Below are 17,212 nucleotides of genomic sequence, written 5' to 3'. Positions count from 1 at the left end.
AGCGGCGGTCTGTAATGGCCACCACATAGAAGAGCTCAGCCGGAAAAAGAAAGTGCTGGGGGAGCTTGTGAAGAAGTGAAAGTGATTTTGCTGACCGGGACAAAGGAACAGTGAAAGTATCCTGGTATTTAACACCTACTAAAGACACATTGTTCCCAGACTGAGTAAGCAGCGAATGGATATTAAAGGGAAAACTTTTTTTCTTTTCACTCTCCTTCCAAACGGAACAGCTTTGAGAGAAATCGAAAAACCCTCATTGAAGGTATGCTAAATGCTAAAGACTATGCTAATGCCAAAGGGATATGGATTTTTAAATATTTAAAGAAATTTTTTTATTTCGCTGTGAGTGGGAAGGGAGAGGAAAAAAATTGAAGTAGAAGTTGAAAATAAGGAGCAGACTGGCTAGAATTTTAAAGAGCCATTTGAACATTAATAAGACTTCAAAAAGACATATTTTGATTGGAATTTTGTGATTTAATAGCAACCCCAGAAAAAGAAATGGAAGAAGGGAAAAAGTGCTAAAAGAAATAGTCTATCTGGATTGTTTGGTGACTTTGTATCTTTTGGGAAATTTTTTTTCTTTGTTTGGTGGTTGTTTTGGGAAAATTTTTTCCTCTTTATAATGGCATCACCCTTGGATGAATCTAAAACTGAATATCTAAAATATAAAAAGGAAGAACAAGACTGGAAAGATACTTTGGACATTCTTTTTCAATCTCTAGAAATGGTGGCACGTTCCTATGGAGAATTGATTGCGCAGCAGGATAATTGGGACAAAGAAGAAACTATTTTTGATGAACATGTGATCCTATTGGGGAGAAGAAGGAGGAGGAAAAGGAAAAAGGGATTTTAAAACCTAAAAAACAACCAAAAAAGATAAAAATGAGTTGAAAGGTGGATATAAGGTTAGAAAACAACAGGAAGGGGGAAAGCAGAAGAAGAAAAGGGAGGTGGAGAGACAAAGGGGTAAAAAGGGTACGGAAAAGAATAAGCAAGGGAGAAAGGAAGGGGTGAGAAGTCTCAACGATGGGAAGCAAGATTTAAAGAAACAAAATTTATTTAGAGACAATGGGTAAATCTAATTGAAAAAGGGATTCTGTAAGGTACATAAGATTGTGTTATTATAGGCATTTTTAGAATAAAATGTTTAAGATATAAATAAGTATTAATAGGTATGATTAAAATGGTTTTGACAGGGGTACTAGCTATATTATATATTTATAAATTTGTTTCTTTGTTATTGTCGTTCTTTCTTTGTTTTTTCTTTTTCTCTCTATATAATATATTGTGTGACTTTAGGATGTGCTAAACAGAATCCCAATACAAGTTATGTGTGATATTAAGTATTATTAGGTTAGGGGAAAGAGTTAAAGGCGTCATACTCCAACTAGTGTACAGGAGAGGTTTTGTTTAAAGAGAAAAAAATGAATGGATAGTTGAGAACAGACAAAGAATAATAAGTATTATGACTTGAACTGAGATAAGTAGAATAAAACTAAGAGAGTTAAAAAAAGGAAGAAGCTATATAGAAAATGGAAAACGGTAATAAGGTATGGAATGATATATAAAAGAAACATGATTTTTGAAGTGGTGTCTGTACGATGAGTTTTAACCCGGGACCAAGCAACTTTCAGAAAAGATGTTTTATGTTTTTATGTTTTATGTCTTGTTTGTTTTTGTATTGGAAGAGAATAATGAAAATGTATAAGACAGATGGATATAAAAAAATGTATACAATCTAAAGTTAAAGAGATATAATTTGAATAAATAGAAGGAAAGGAAGTAGTAAAGAGAAGTTCAGGATAAGATATGAAGATGAATAGATAAGGTAAATATATATATTAAATTGTGTTTGTTTGGAAATGTGATAACTTGGAATAATTCTGTCTTTAAATAAGATGTTGTATTGGTTTTTTTAGAAAAAAATTTCTTATGTCATTATATTTTATGTTCTGTTTGTCTGCGTATTGTTTTGTAAAATCAATAAAATTTGTTTAAAAAAAGAAAAGAAAATACTAACTTATACATTGACTACCACACAGAATATATCAAAAGCAAGACCTTCAACTTACATCCCAATAACCATCACCCCAACATCCAACATTAGGCATGCATGCCCTTACTTCCTCCAGACCCACTACTACATATCTAAAATGCAAACTATTCAACACAAGAAGCCTCACAAACAAAACGCATGAATTCCTCATCTTACTAAGCACATCCACATTCAATATTATACTTGTCTGTGAGACATGGTTGAATGCATCATTTCCAGACCCCATTACCACAATCAGAGAATATCACATTTATCGGTCAGATCGTGAAATCCGTAGAGGAGGTAGAGTTGCTATCTTCTATAAAAAAAATCCCTAAATCTAAGAAAGATTCAAATTATACAGGAGCGTGCTCTTCCAAAGACCATCATCTGTGAACTGTCCTTAAATACCACTATCTGCTTTTTACTATGCTACAGAGCCCCTGATTATGACATAATTCATGTAAACAAACTAACTTCACTGCTGATGTGGGCTCTTGCACATACCCTCTTATTTTCCTTGGTGACCTAAATCTACCTCTTATAGATTGGCCCCTAAACAAATGTAAATCCGAACCGATACATGCAACCCTGTACAATGCCGTTACTACAGTGGGACTAGATCAATTAGTAACTAACAACACTGGACTCAACAATTGCCTCAACCTCATCTGCAACAGCTCAAGCTCAATTTATGGCCTACAAATACAAGAACCCTTTTCAAACAGTGACCACAGTATGAGTGACTTTTGTCTCAATTTACACCCTCACAAAGAAGATCATAATGATGGATCCCCAAAATACAATGTCAAAAAAACCCAACTATGATCTCATAGATGCCGACCTATCATCTCTTGATTGGCACATTATGTTCTCCAACTGTAATACTACAGAAGACCATTATAATGCATTCTTATTTGAACTTGAAAGAGTCATTAAACTATATGTACCATTAGTAAAACAAAAACAAAAACAAATTACCCATAAAAATAAAGAAACTTCAGTAAAAAAATCGCTATGGTGTAAAAACAAAACTAGCTACATAACAAACTTTAAAAACTGATACAACACCTTATGCTGACAGATAAAGGCAGAATGCACAAATTACTATTGCAAGCAATAGAATACCTCCTACGTACAAAATCTACCCATACCTTCTGCAATTTTGTAAACACCAAACTTAAAGACTCTATAACCATCCCACCTCTAAAAGGTCCAAATGGGAAAGACTGCAGCAATGAAGACATTAAGGCCAACCTCTTCAACACATTCTTCAGTTCAGTCTTTGTAAACAGCAATGGCTCATGCCCCACATTTCCTAGTCATACCACAACTAACAGTAATGAACACATATTGACTTTACAGAAGATAACATAGAAACCTAAAACCATCCCTATCTATTGGCCCCGATGGATTATACACATACTTCTTAAAAAAGCTGTCCTCTGCCATAGCAGAACCCTTAAGCATTATATATGAGATATCATTCAGACCCAGCTCCTAGCAATGGTCATCCCTATCTTCAAAAAAGGTGACCTGGTTGAAAACTACATACCAATCTCACTGTGTTGTGTCACGTGCAAAGTCATGGAATCAATCATTAACCAATTCATCACCCTCCACTTAGAGTCAAACAACCTAGTCTCCAAAAAACAATTTGGTTTCAGGAAAAAATTGTCTTGCAACCTACAACTCCCACACTGCAAAAACATATGGACTATTCTACTTGACAGGGGTAAAGCAATGGACACAATTAACATAGACTCCTGAAAAGCCTTTGATTCCATGGTACATGACAAACTACTGTTAAAAGTAAACTTTTATGGCATTTCCGGATCCCTTCATAAGTGGATTACTGCATTCCTGTCAAACAGGCAACAAATAGTAAAAACAGGGAGTATTATATCCAACCCTCCCCCAAGGCAGCGTTCTAGGACCAACATTCTTTATACTCTATATAAATGACCTTTGCAATCACCTTATAAGAAACTGTGTCCTCTTCATGGATGTTATAAAACTATACAACACCACCAACAATATTACTGTTCCTCAAAGTGACCTTGATTATGTGCCTGAATGGTCAAACAATTAGCAACTCCAAATCTCAACCAACCAATCTGTCCTACACATTGGTAAAAAAAATAAGTACACCAAATATAAGCTAGGCGGATATGACCTTGTTGATGATTTTCACTCTGTCAAGGACCTCGGAGTACTCATATCTAACAACCTAAGTGCTGGAGCTCACTATAACAGCATTGCCAAAAAGGTATTAAGAGTTGTAAATCTAATCTTACGAAGCTTCTCTGGAGATATATAATTGCTAACTAAGGCATAAAAAACCTTTGCGAGACCAATACTTGAATACAGCTCATCTGTCTGGAATCTGCACTGTATATCATACATTAATATAATTGAGGAAGTCCAGAAGTATTTGTTCAAATAACTGATCCAAACCCTTTTCCAATAAAATAAACAATAACCAAAGGGAACAGAAACCTTTTAATGAGTCTTACGAATCCCCAGTTAAAAGACTGCTGCAAACCAATTAACTTTGATAAGCACAAACCTCGCCAAAACTGTGTGAGACTGCCAAGAACCACAGATAAGAAATATTTCACAACACCAACTTAAGATACTGTACACGAGGCTCAGTTTCAAAATGTCTTTGCTTCCTGAAAAGAACATTTGCTTCACAGCTGGCTTTTATCTTCTTGAAGGAGGGGCCATTACCTTGCAGCCTTCCTCCTGAGTTGCCCATGCTATTGCAGCTGCTCTTCCTGAGAGCAATCCTGCATGCACGCGTACTTGGCACAGGCTCCTTGGGAACCTCCTCATCACTGCTGCCAGCCCCCACAATCTCTGAAGGCAGCAGTCCAGTCCCTAATAGTCCTGGCTCCTCATCTGAGTCCTCGCTCTCCTCAGCCGTCAGCACCTGCTGCTGGCTAACCACAACAGTATTTCACAAGAAGAGTACTATACTCCTCTGCTCGCAACAGAATACCCTATATCACCAGGCTTGAGATTTGGGGCTTGGACAATCTTGAATTATGCCACCTATGGTTGGACTTAAGTGTAGTACACAAAATAATCTGCTACAATGTCCTACCAGTCAATGACTACTTCAGCATCAACCACAACAATACAAGAGCACACAACAAATACAAACTCAATGTTAACCACTCCAAACTTGATTGCAGAAAGTATGACTTCAGCAACAGACTGGTCAATGCCTGGAATGTGCTACCTGGCTCTGCTGTTACATCCTCTAACCCCCACTCCTTTAACCTCAAACTATCCACTATTGACCTCACCCCATTCCTAAGAAGTCTGTAAGGGTGTGCATATGTGCACAGTCATGCCTACCACCCCTGAACTATTGTCCCCACTGATTCATACCTATTTCCTGTATTCTTACTCATGTTTATACTTATACCTATTATCTTGTAAGTGATTGACAAATCAAAATAAATAAATAAATATAACCACAGATAATGAAACTATATAGTAGCTGCAGAACTTGCTAGTTAAATTGAGTTATTTTTACAAAATTAGTTCACCAACTGTACATACATGCAGGGACCAAAGATAGCTTAACACATGAAAGTCCTGTGTAGTCTTGGTGTTGTCTTGCATGATTGTTATCTTACAGATATTTCACTAGGTAACACCTTTAGTGTGAAAAGGCAGTGGGACTTGTTCATTGTTTGTATACTGTACCTTGGGTCCTGTCTTACGAGTAGACTAGGGGTGAAATTCAACCACCTTGGCCCATTTTGGGAGACATGATAGGGACAATTTGAATCAGTAAAAAATCACTCCTGGTTGCTATTAGTATTACACCAAGTGTACCAAGCCATACCCACAGTCTCGCCCACAGAGCAGGCAAGGAAAAATTTTGAATTTCACCTCTAGAGTAGATCTAGTGGTTAGTGCCTGTTCTTGTGCTGTTATGATTAGTGTCTTAGTGCTGCCTTTTAATCCAGTCTTTTTCAGAAACTAGTGGAATTTCCAAATATATGCCACTTCAGCTATCTATTGCAGTAAATCCTATGAAGGATCTTGTCTTGCTTGATTTTCTCCCACATCTGCTGCTGCCTCAGGCATTTTCTCAACAGGTAATCTTTCAGTGTCATCTTATCAACATACTCCTGGATGTTCTGGGTTTCATCCATAATAGTGACTTAGGTACTACCAGACCCAAACTGCTCTCTTTCCATCTATTGTACAGTCTTTGGTTTTGGACTTAAGGCATAAACCTCCATATGTTGTAAGGAGCTTCTGGGTCTTCACATCGGCGGCTTCTATGTCCTTCTTTGGCCAACTTACTATACCAGTAGCAACTATACCTGGTGACTGGAAGAGCATACATCTTGATGGCATGAAACTTCTTTCATATGATCACATGATATTGGGATGCTTGGCAACTAGTTGTAAGTGCAGATGGTTGCCAAGGACCCAGATTGTGATAATATGACTGCTGGAAGGAGATAGTGTGACATTTTATGATGGTCTGAAGTGCTTTATGTATTGTAAAGTGCCCTTCTGAGCCAACATAATTTAAAATAATTATTAAATGATCAGTTTAAAGTCAACACCTATCTATATGCCCATATAAATACATACAAGTAAAAAAGGACAGTTGGTTTGGGAGAAGGTTTCAGCAAAACATTTAATTACTGACATAAAGTATCATTAACAATGAATGAATAGATGTTCTCAATTTTTTATTCTTTTCATTTTAAGCATACTTTAAATATATTAAAATGTCATATAAATCCATATATTATATAATATTCATATAAATTTTTAAAGGGGAAAATCATTTTATATGATAACACATGAACAGCTTTATTTTTATTACTAACTGATGCTTAATTGTTTAAGTAAATAATACTGTTTAAATAGAACTGACTAAGCAAAGTAAATTTATTTAGTCAATATTGCTAAATGCTTCTGCATTATTTTGCAGTTAGTCAATAAAAGGGCTCTCACTTTATTTTCTGTGTAAACACATTTTACTCCCCTAACCTACATAAGTAAACATCTTAATTATGTTATCATGTTTATTCACAGATGAGATAACTATGAAATAGTTCTTAAGAAAGTCTGATTATACTTTCTCAACATACCTAATATGTATGTATTCATCCAATGCAGAAACAGAGAATCATTTGCTATTTGCTTAATTGGGAGAAAGAATTGAGTTACAGGTATTGGCAAATGATCCATTCCTTAAGTAAATAAAATTATAAATTACAATGGTATTTGCATTGACTTTTCTCATAAAAATCCAAGCATGACTATTACAAAGTAGGATTATTTACCAGCATTCACAGACTTACTAATGGCACTATTGAAAATAAAACATTGCTTTGGTAGAAACAAATGAAAGTGTCTGATACAAATACACAAAGTGCAAAGTCATGTTCTGTTCCCCAAGCAGAAACCTATCGTATCAAGAGGCGCCATGTATACATAAATATATTTTATCTTTTGATAGATTGGCAACCTCCTTGGCTAACCACATTCAACTAAATTGTAATGGAAGACAAAATGAGAATACTTCTTTGCTGTCCCCCCCTCCACAAATCTTTAAGAACTTTGAAGAATCATTCATTTTTTTGATGGTAGCATGCACCAGTTTTACCATGATCCTATAAAAATGTCTTCTCCATTTTCTACTTTATATTTTCATGACAAAACACATGTTTAGGAATGTGTCGTGCCCCTGTCAGAATCTGATTCCGAGGGGGAGGCCGAGCAGCTGACAGGGAGTGGGAGTGTGGCTCCATTGGCTGTGTAAGAAACGGGGGAAGGGCAGAGCAGGGAAGAGGTAGAGCAAGGCAGAGGGAATTCAGAGGAAGATCCAGGCCCACCCCTCTTCATCCTAGGGCATGCAGGAAGGAACAGAGAAGAAAGCAACGTGAGTTGCATGGCTTATGGGGAGGAAAGGATCCTGATTCCCTTCATTAGCTGCAGCTGGGGACACAGTGTTTAAAAAGGGAGTTTGCACACAGCAACTTGTTGGAAACAAATCGTGTTTTGTCAAGGCTTATCTGGGTTCCTGGCATCTTCCCAACTGTGTGTGTTTTGTTGGCTTTTGAAGTCTGCAATTCCTTATCCTGCCCTGTCCATTTAATTGCTCCAACATGGTTTGTGTGGATTTTTATTTACAGTTTATATATACTTTGTTTTTGGACAGAATTTTCTCCACTTAAAGACTGTTCCTGGGAGAGTTTTTCTCCAGCCAAAGGTAACTGGCCAGTGGGGGCAAAGTTGGAGGTATTAAAGGGACTTTTCTTATTTATGCGACTGTGTTGCCTTTGTGCCATACCCTGGGTCATCATAGTATTACTCTGGCAGAGTTCAAACTAACATATTATTTTCATATAAGTACAATCTTCAATAATGCATTGATCCACAATCAGTTTATATCTGTATATATATTTAACGTATATGCTGTTGCCTGCTGTTGACTCACTGTGACTTAACAATATAAAACACACTGCAGTATTATAACTGTATAACTTATTACAACAATAAAAGCTACTACAGTATGGACCAGTGGTGGCTAACCTTTTTGGGCTCCTGTGCCAAAAAGTGTGTGTGCACTTGTGCCTATGTGCTCGCGTGCCAGCACCCAGAAGGCAATCACACACCTCTTTATGACCCCTGCGCATGCGCATGCAATGCCTCCCCCCCCCCATCCTCTTACCTGCCCTGCGCCTCCCAGCTGATTTTCAGCCTATTTGAGGCCTTTTTCAGCTCCCAGAAACTTGAGGAAAGCTTCTGCAGCCTTTGCAGACTGAAAAATAGGCCCATTTCATCACTATTTGAATTTCTGGAAATACAGGAAGTGACAATACAGGCCTATTTTTTGGCCTGTAAAGGCTGCAGAAGCTCCCCTCAAGCCTCTTGGAGGCTGAAAAAGGCCTCAAACAGACCAAAAATCAGCTGGGAGGCGCGCACATGCACAGTGAGATAAGTTTGCCTGTGGCTCGCATGCCAGCACAAATGGTTCTGCATGCCACTTGTGGCATGCATGCCATAGATCACCAGCACGGGTATAGACAATATCAAAGTAAAACTTGTATAATACATAATACAGAAAACTAACATATAAGTCAAAACTGTCTGCATTAGTGAACAATGCAAAATCTATAAAATAGTTATAATATGATTGTAGGATAAGTGTAAGGTTCATTGACCTGAAATAAAAGATGGAAATGTAAAAGATATTCTGTATTAAAAATTAGTAACATAGAAAATCAAAAGTATGTTAAAGATTCATTTTGTATAAATACATTTATTTATTTATTTATTTTATTTATTTTGTCAAACACTTACAATATAATTGAAATAAGAATAAACATAAGTTTAAATACATTAAATAGGAACTAATAATTGGGAACAATAGGACAGGGACGGTAGGCACGATTGTGCGCTTATGCATGCCTATTGTGCACATGCACATTCCTATTGTTTCAGATATATAACATAAAGTAAAATTAGCAGTTGCTGATCTTCATTAATTTTGTTAAATCTGAACTTAATCATACTGTATTACTTGAAGTTAATTATACTGAATTAATGCCAGTATAGAATTTTGACATTAAAAGTATTAAAGAAAAACGCTGATCCCTTTTAGCTCTGAATTGATTTTTTTTTACAATTAAGTACTTAATTATAATGTCATTACTGAAAGGTGGTAATCTTTTATTACACAAAGTTAAGTTAAATTTTACTAATGGCACAATTTTCTTTCAGTTTGCCTTTAAATAGCACATCATTATTTAAATAATTTTAGTTCACATACAAAAAGGTATTGTTTGCTATTCATCTCCACACACAATAAATGATTAGGCTGCAGATGCATAGAAGAAGTAGCAATAAACATATTTTACATAACATTTTATTATGTGTATTTCAATCCTTTTTGACTTTTTGGTTAATAATTACAAAATAAGCATAACTATGTTCATTGAGACATTATTGAATATTCTCAAGTAAAAGCTATATAAGTATAAGATATAATGTTTATAACATTTTTTTAAAAGTAGAATAAAAAGTGTGGAAATTGTCAGCTGTCATTTGAAGATCCCCGCCCCCCCACACACACCATTTGTGTTCTGGGCAATCCATTACACCCTGTCTCTGAGATGCAGACAGCAGGGATTACAGAACATTAAAAAATAATAATAGCAAAAAAACAAACAGGTTCTTAGGCCCCAGAAACTTTGAAAGTTAGTTCTAGAATGCTGTGTTGGCACTCAGATTATCTCCTTTCAATAACAAGATTATTCCAAAAATAAATCAATAGAAACTGCAATATTAGTTTTTCTGAAAGAGGCAGATGATTTCTCAATTGGTGGTATGCTGTAATGCACAATTTTTTAAGGTATTCAATTGTCATCTCAATGTAGAAATATGATCATCTGTCAAATTCATCACATATGCCCTCAAGTATACTATGAAGGGGAGTGATCAGGCAATTTTTGCATTGAACAGAGAAGATGAAATCACACAGTACTTGACAGGCAGATATATTGGTTCCTCTGAAGTTCTTGCATTGATACTTGGATTTTAAATTCATGAGAGGGAGCCAGCGGTTATTAGCTTCCAAGTGCCTTCTCCACAACATTCTTTCAAGATAATGTTGCTGTGCAAGTAAATAGATATGGCACGAACCTTTAACAGAATGTATGGTTTGTTTCAAACATGATCCATTTGCAAAAACACTGTACTATGTTGATATCCCAAGCTTCTATACTTGGACCAATAAGAGAGTGAAAGAAGTGAGATTAGAAAAAGAGTGGAAAAATGAACCACAAGGAATAAAAAAGGAATTTGTTAACCAAGTTGATCCTTACTAAAGTTAGGGGAGATGGAGATGTTGCTATTGCTGTAGCATCATTTGTTATTGCAGCAATACTGATACCCAAGTGAAGCACAGCACATTCAAGATTCAAGATTCAAATTTGCTTCAATATGTGAGGCTTATAGTTTGGGATAAAAGCCTCATGGTTGTGTAAGAGAGCTTCGAAATTGTAGACCAGACTATGATATATGTGGAAGCTTTTAGTGGGATTTTGTTGTGGTAATTTCCATCAGCTTCTGTCAGTTTTAAAAGGAGTTGTAAAATGAGACTAATATGGAGAATTCATGGATCAAACAAAATCATACATATGGAGAAACATTGTGAAGTTTCAATTAAAGAAACTTGCAATTGAGTGAAGGAGAGAGAAAGATATGTTCTTATTGAAAAGAGAAAATTCTGAAAAATCAAAATGATGAAATAAATAATTTGAAAATAACATTCTGCAGGGAAAACTATGGAAGAACGCACATATTTTATCCACCCAACATTTGATAATCCTGCAAACTATTCTTAAAGAATGCTACCTTGGTTCCACTCAATGAAATGATGAGAAAAATCGTTTCCACATGCACTGGATACTTCCCTGGAATAATGAAAGAAAGACATTACTCTGAAAATGTCAGAAAAGGAGTTAATGTTGTTCATTTTTCAACATTATTTCTTGATTCAATTGGACTTTCTGGATTGCCACCACATACATTGCAATTGAAGATCTCCCATCATTTTATATGAGAAAATTGGATCATTTAAGGCTTTGCTTTGAATAAAGGTAAACAGTGGTCTATTAAAAAATGACATTGGCATAATACCAAGAATCATACTAAATTTATCAGAAGGTAAAGATCTCCCTTTTCAATGGACACAGCCATGCTTCCTCTCACTATCATAAAGTACAAACCATATAGAATATGCTGGAGAAAGTGGTATTCCAGCACAGTTAGTTAGCTGTATGTTGCTTTTAGATGAGGAAAAAGAAGTTAAGAGTGTTCTTAAAGGGAACTTCCGGGTTGTCAGGCTTCGGCGACAGCAGGGATTCGTGTTTCTCCACAATCCCTGCTGTGCTCGCCGTATTGGTGCCTTCGATCCAGACGGATCTGGAGGATAAGGCTGCCCTGTAGAGGCAGCCGAAGGTAGGGAGGATCTGGAAAGGGGTTTGGGGGTGTCGCAGACCCCCTTCCCACCCAGCTTAACCTCCTTTTCTCAAGGCGGTGCAGCGGCGGTCAGCGATGGTGGCCACAAAGAAGCCGGCAGCTGGAAAAGATTGTGCTGGAGGAAGAAGGAGAAAGAAGATTCAGAAGTGAAAGTGCTGGCTGAGCCAGGAAAATAACAACTTTTAAAACCCTGGAGTGGAATTGTTTATTGCCTGAAAGATACATTGTATCCCTAAGAAGAGAAAAGCAGCGGAGAAAGCTGTCAAGGGAAAACTTTCTTTCTATTTACTCTCCTAAACCCCACAGAAATACTAAATGCAGAACTGGAAAATATTTTTGAGCACCGAAGGTATTTCAACTTGAAAACTACGAGAGAAAGGACTTTGGACTTTGGACTTAACAGCTTCAGAAATTGGAAAGCCCGTATTGGAGGTATGGATTTCTGAGCGTTTAAAGGGAAATTGCTGTTGTAAGTGGGGGGGAGAGGAAAAAAAAACTTTTCGGAGCAGAGCCTGAAAAAGGAGGAGATTGCCTAGAACTTTAAAGAAAGATACATATTAATGGGAACCTTTTGATTAATCAGTAACCCCAGAAAGAGAAACTGAAGAAGGCAAAACAAGTATTGAAAGAAATAGTTTACTTGGATCTTTTAGTGACTTTGGAATTCTTTTGAAATTACTCTTGATTAAAAATACTTGGGTGGTTGTTTTTGAAGAAATCTTTCTCTTCATGATGGCATTGCTTTTGGATGAATTAAAAACTCAATATCAAAAATATAAGAAAGAAGAGCAAGATGGAAAAGATACTTTGGGTACTCTTTTTCAATTTTTAGAAATGGCGGTATGCACTTATGAAAAATTGACTACGCAGCAGGATGACTGGAACAAAGAAGAAGAAGAAGCCATCTTGGATGAGCAATGGGTTCTTTTTGGGGAGGAGGAGGAAGAGGAAAAGAAAAAGGGGATTTTAAGGGCAGAGAAAACAATCCAAAAAGAGAAAAATGAGATGAAAGGTGGATATAAGGTTAGAAAACAACAGAAAGGGGGTAAGCAGAAGAAGAAAAGGGAGGAGGAGAGACAATGGGATAAAAAGGCAAGGAGAAAAATAAACAAGAGAGAAAGGAGGGGATGAAAAACCTTAATGCTGGGAAGCAAGACTTAAAGAAACAAAATCTATTTAGAGACAATGGGTAAATTTAATTGAAAAAGGGATCCTGGAACATAAAAGTGTGTTTTTATATGTGTATTTAGAGTAAAATGTGTATTAGTATATATGATTAGCTTTTTTATGGTATTTATGGTGGGTTATAGGCTTTCATTTTGTAATTGTAGTGTACTTGCTTTTTTTTTATAAAGTCTGCTGTGTAATTTTAGAATGTACTAACCAGAATCTCAATATAATTTAAGTGTTATATTAAGCATTATTAAGTTAGGGAAAAGAGTTAAAGGCGTTACTCCAATTAGTGTACAGGAGAAGTATATTTAAAGAGAAAAGATGAATGGATAACTGAAAAGAACAGACAAAGAATGATAAGTATTATGAATTGTATTGAGATAAGATAAATAAAATAAAACTAAGAAAGATAAAAGAGGGAAGAAGTTATATAGAAAATTGAAAATGGTAATAAGATATGGAATGACATATAAAGTAAATATGATTTTTGAATTTGCGTCTGTGAAAGAGTTTTAATCCAGGATCAAGCAGCTTTCAGAAATGATGTTTTTTATGTTCTATGTTATGTATGTTTGTGTATTGTTTTTTTAAAAGGCAAAAATTTTGAATAGTAAGAAATATAATCTGGACAACAGAATGAAAAGGAGAAATTGGGATAAGATATGAAGTTGAGCAGATAATGTAAATATACATATTACATTTGGCATGTTTTACTGGTTCTTCCAGAAAGATTTTTTATTTTAATATGCCTTGATTGTTTGTATATTTTGTAAAATCAATAAAATTTGTTTTTTTTTAAAAAAAACAAGTCAGAGGAAAATATAAATGTGATGACTGAATAGCAGATAAATTAGAAAAGAAATGTTATTGAATAAGAGTAAAGGGAAATAATGTGAAATTTGTTAAAGGGAATCTACGTGTTTATATGGAAATGGGATAAATTAGAAAAATGTGATATAAAACAATGTGTTACCTGCCTTGTAAAGATTTATAATGGAAAGAGGTTTTATGTTTTTAATGTTTAATAATGTTTTGTTTTGTTTGTTTGTTGTTAAAATCAATAAAATTTGTTTAAAAAAAAAGAGTGTTCTTAAAGAATGGTAGATCAATCACAAATGTCATCAGAAGTGTTCTTTGTTAAACAAAAAGCATCTATATTTGACTTGGTACACATCTTTTTTTCTATAATAAAATGATGTTTTCTTCTTTAATTTTGAACAAAAATTGGTAGCAATATACCCATGTTCATTCTGTTTCTCTGTTTAGATATATTTAGATATTTAGAAATACCCCTGAAAGGATGACCCAATGGGTTATGGGTATGTTTAGTCTAGTACGCTTTAAAATCACTATCAGAAAAAAATCAGATTATATAAAAAAGTAGCATACATCAGGACTGAAAGTCTAATCTGTAACCAGAGCAATTTCTGCCACATTGTAAGGGTAGACCACTGATTTTCAGCTTAATTCTGTTTTTGTTATACAGTATAACAAATGAAATTTTACCTATATGTCTAAAAATTAAAAATATAACAATTTTAAACAAAATTAAAAGAGAAGCATCCAAATGTATGTCTATATTAGTCTCACTAATATCAATGTGATATTAAACTGACAAACCCTGTGTTATGATTGACAACATAACCTATTTCACACTTGCACTTCATTGTCACACAAAAATATGTAATCTGCAATGTTTGTGTTGTAATGGGGCTTAACTACATTTCATCATTTGTCTTTCCATCCACCCCAATGGATCCCAACAGATATCAACTGCATTTTGCTGTGGAAAAGCAATAAATCTTGCAGTACTTTAAAGCCTAACATGTTTATTATCCCTACATTTGGTTGACTTACAGGTTCTGTGATGGAGTCACCTGATAAACAAACGCTTTGTCACTTTATGGATTGATAGCTTTGCTCTAGGAAATAGACAATGTCTGAAAGAAAAGCAGAAAGAACAGCAACAATGGCAACAGCATTTTAAAAAACGTATTACTACAATTACATAGCAACAAAATACAATAAAATAAGCTTTGCCTCACAAAAACACAGCAAAGCATTAGCCTCCCATTCTGCTAATTTATCAACAGAGCTATAAGAGGTATAAAATCATAACATCATTAGGATTCATTGCTGCAATTTAATTTGATGGTTTTTCAGAGTTGCATCTCAAAGATTTATGTTGTTAGACGGGTTTCTAAGAGAAGAAATGCTAGAAAGATCTTTATATCTCTATATGTTAGACTTTTACATTTTTGGACTTATTAAGGAGTGAGCTCCAACAAATTACAGCACACACACACACACACACACACACACACACACACACACACAAAATCAAAGACAGATACTGTCATTCAGTCCTTAAACAGATCTATGCATCACTGAACAACACAGTCTGTTGGGATCTTGCTGTTCCCATATCATAATGTCAGTCAAAATCAATGTAGTCGGATCTAAATTAGCTTTGAATACCACAGTGGGAGTAGTGTTTGCTATTGCATGGACTTTGTTGCTAAAAGGCAGTATAGATAGCAGATTATTCTAAATCCATGCTGCATTTTCTATCAGTAGTAATAGGAAGAAAGGTTACTTTATCAAGATAACATTAAATATGGTTAAGTCAACACGCATGGGCATATTTGAATACATTTCTTAATCAGAGTTTCATGTGTCATTGCATATCATACTGACAAAATGTTCCTGTACTTTTTTTCTTATGACAGAAATTATATGTGCAATTGAAAGTGCCTTTTTATTATTAAAATAAATTCCAAGATGGCTGGAAGAGTTGAAATGATTTATTTTTTATAGAATTAATAATTACTGGTTTAATTCAATTTTGAAAAATAAGCCTTATCCATTCAATAGTCAGGATCAAAGATGTAATTTTAAATCTAAGTGCTGAATTATTACACAAACTCTATCCCTTTATTGTGAGTAACAACACAACACATGTAAAATTTTTGCAGATCTTGCACTCTGTTAAGTCGCTTTCCTCATTCAGATGATCACCTCTCTGCAGATGTCTCTGTACATACAGTTATTTTATTTTATTTATGTTGATTTTGGAAAGTGTGTGAACAAATTCTGAATTTTCTTGCCAACATTTTTGGAAATGATTTGCATTTGCTTTCTTCCTAGAGCTAAGAGGGAGAATGATTGAACCAGAAGTCACCTACTTGCTTTACTCAGTTTCTTGGTTTTTAGGCTGGTGCTTTAAACATTATACCCAACTAGCTGTCCATTATTTACAGTACTTTATTTAACTGCATTTTAGACTTTTGTGATCAAGGTTTCAAATGACTGGCAGCAGCTGTCAAAGTTTGCAATCCCAAATCATTCTAAACTCCTTCTCAAAGCATTCCATCTTTCATCCTGGAGCTTCCTGAATTTTATTGTGGCAAGCATGAATGCTAGTGAAGTACTTAAGAGGACCTTTGGATGTTGAGGCAGCTAAGTTCGCAAAATACCTCATTCAGATGCCCAGATTTCATAAATCTAACATAATTCGATAATTCAATTTTAGCAGATATGATTTGTTCTTCTGGCATTTCTTTCTGACATTCCTGCTCCGTCAAATACATACCTGTTATGTGTCACCTGTACAAAAGAGGTGAGAAGTCCAAATTTCCAACTGAATACAAACAAGCAAGCAAATCCAGTAATTATAGAGTTAACTCCTTGAGCCGATAAAGTTCTTGGCAGTCTCACATATGCTGTCTGCCAAGTCTGACAAGAAAGCAGGAATATAAATCACACAAGCTATCACCATACAGGATAATCCGGAGCTCCTCTGAATAAGTAACACGTTGTCCCAAACAAGTTCCCAGAGTGAGCACACCCACTTTTATTCCCTGTAGGGCGTGTCAGTCCCTCATCTCAGTCTCTGATTCGTCCCTTCTTTCTGTGTTGCAGCTTGCACTTTTGCCTGCGATACTGCCTCGCATCAAGCCAGCATTCCTGTGC

At 35.4% G+C, this 17,212-nt stretch overlaps 1 long non-coding RNA gene across 1 annotated transcript; it reads right to left on the bottom strand.

Moving 5' to 3' along the window:
* Positions 1-9,906: 9,906 nt before the first annotated feature.
* On the bottom strand, positions 9,907-16,989 carry LOC148125320 (uncharacterized). Its single transcript, XR_015744421.1, has 4 exons — positions 16,833-16,989; positions 15,098-15,180; positions 11,441-11,499; positions 9,907-10,697 (listed from the first exon to the last, which is right to left on the bottom strand). It is a non-coding gene; the product is annotated as an uncharacterized LOC148125320 (long non-coding RNA).
* Positions 16,990-17,212: the final 223 nt, after the last annotated feature.

Source organism: Pseudonaja textilis, chromosome 7 (assembly GCF_049901715.1).
Source record: "Pseudonaja textilis isolate UNSWEBS1 chromosome 7, rPseTex1.2, whole genome shotgun sequence".
Lineage (NCBI taxonomy): Eukaryota > Metazoa > Chordata > Lepidosauria > Squamata > Elapidae > Pseudonaja > Pseudonaja textilis.
This window is presented reverse-complemented; position numbering and strand designations above follow the sequence as displayed.